This window comes from Octopus bimaculoides, chromosome 7 (assembly GCF_001194135.2).
Source record: "Octopus bimaculoides isolate UCB-OBI-ISO-001 chromosome 7, ASM119413v2, whole genome shotgun sequence".
NCBI lineage: Eukaryota > Metazoa > Mollusca > Cephalopoda > Octopoda > Octopodidae > Octopus > Octopus bimaculoides.
In genome coordinates, this window is record NC_068987.1 from 27,205,530 (window position 1) to 27,208,176 (window position 2,647).

The window sequence follows — 2,647 nt, forward strand, 5'->3', positions numbered from 1 at the left end:
TGTATGGAGATCGACTGATTCGACTTATTTTTTTGTGAGGAAAGATCGGTGGGTAAACAACGTAAAGGACTACGGCTACAGTGTATTGGTGTCTGGAAGAAAACAAAGCATATTTGTTTTGTTTTACCTTAATGCTTGGGTAATGTTATTTTTAATCTAATAGAGACTTTTATATTGACAAAATGTGTTTGTTGTTGATTATAGTAAGATAAAATCATGACAATAACAATACATCCCATAGTTTAAAATAAGGCATTTTGAAACTACATACACGTCAGCAACAAAAAAGTTAGCTGCGGACGCCTAGCTCTATAAGTCTTTTAAACACCGTTGTGCTCTATGTGTGGATAAAACCAAAATGTCTTCCCGAATTCGATCCTGCGGCTTAAATACCGGTGTCGGGTAAAATAATAAATATATGTAAATAATATTTCTTCCTTGTTGATGTTGATTCTTCGATTTTTTCTGGTTACTCCGACGCGAGAACCAACAAATAATAATAAATAAATAAACGCATGTAATATGCAACACAGACAGTAACCAAAGCATAAAATCGAACAGAGTGGTAACATTTAGCAGAGATGAGCCGGAAGTTGTTCCTCTTCGATCACTATCGCAAACAGCAGTAGTTTTCTTCAACTGAATACACGTTGTTGATTAGTTAAACTTGCCCAAATACGAGAGCTTTAACACGAAAGAACTTCTAAAATACCAAATTTGTCAAACATGTTCAAAGTGAACCGTGTTCTGCTCGAGAAATTATACCAGTATACAAAGTTTCTAACTGTTTTGTTAAACAATTAGTTAAAATATCTGTGAGCCAATCTGAACAGATTCCTATGTCTATCAGTTATAACATATTAAGTTCTTAGATATTACCAGCAGTTTTTCTAACATGATCTCTGGAATAATTTCAACTGCGTCTGAAAAAGTAATAATCTCAATGTAATCTCTAATCGAAAAATGCATATGGAATGAACGAGGAATCATTTTCTATCTAAGGGAATCTCCACCATCCTAACAAAATTTCTCACGTTGCACTAAATGGCATTAATTCATCTGTCAAGCGCCTAAATACTAACTTATAAAATGAAAATGGAAATAATATTTTAACACTACCAAAGACATATTTCCACTTGATGAAACATATAAATGCAATATTCCTTTTCATATTTCTCTATCCGATTAATTAGATCTTCGAAATCAGATTTATATATCACTAGTAGGGCTATATTAAATTTTCTGTTAAAATATATAATAAATATCTGTATTAGAAGTCTGGAATATTATAAGTGCTGGACATAATAGTCTCAACATTCTCTGGGATTGAAAAACTACTCTTCTATCCAGTTTTATATATCGGAAAACTAACCATCTACACCTAAACAAACCATTTTATACACTGTTATCTATGCTAAATATGTCACACACACGTCAAAATGTTACAATTTTACCAGCCATTATAAAATATCTCTCAACGGAGAAAATAATCATCAAACCATTCTGCAGGAATATATTATATCAATACCACATAAGTCTCGACTACCTTAAAGATTATATTTCTGTTCCTCATAGAATTATGTTTACAAAATTATGGCCTACACCTACTTGGAATCATTTATCAACAACCTATAGACCGCTTCAGAAAGCGTTTTATAATGGCTGGTAAAACTGTAACATTTTGACGTGTGATTCTTTAAATGTGCTATATTTGGCATAGTTGACAGTGTATAAAAGGGTTTGTTTAATTGTAGATGGTTAGTATTCGCATATATAAAATTGAATAGAAAAGCAGTTTTCCGATTCTAGAGAATGTTGAGACTATTATGTCCAGCACTTATAATATTTCAGACTTCTAATACAGATATCAGTTATAGATGTCACAGAAGATTTAATATAGATCTACTAGAGATATGTAAATCTAGTTTACAAAGACTGATTGAAAGACATGAGAAGGAATTCTTATGTTTCATTAAGAGAAATGTCTTTAGTAGGGTTAAAATATCATTTTTATATTCAATTCGTAATTTAGTATTTACACATTGACGGGGAAATTAATGCTACTTAGTGCAACATGAGTTTTTTAGGAGTGGTTGAGATTCGCTTAGATATAAAATGACTCCTAGTCCATTTCATATATATTTTTTGATTTGAGATTACATTGAGATTATGACTTTTTCAGATGTAATTGAAATTATTCCGGAGATCGTGTTAGACATTGTTGGTTCTATTCTAGAACTTAATATATCTTATCACTAATCACAAATCTTCTTAAGCAGATAGAAATAACTGAAAACCCATTGATGGGTTTTCATTTGTTTTTCAACCAACACTTCTAATAATGAAGCTGTCACGTCAACGATTTTCAAAATTGTACGCCTGCCAACTTAATCCCAGGGTGAAGCATTCACTCATCTTGAGCGTGATAGTCAAGTGCAGATTCTTAAAAGGTATTTCTAGCTTTTAATAGTTAAGTCTATTAGAAGTGCACCTCACGAGTTTCAGCATATATCTTACTAAGTGCACGGGTGTGTGTGTGTGTGTGTGTATATGTATATCGGACCGCCAGATTTAGGTGGAAAATATACTTCAAGATTCCGTGCTGCTACTGTTTACATGTTGCTCAGAAATTTAATACTGTTTATAT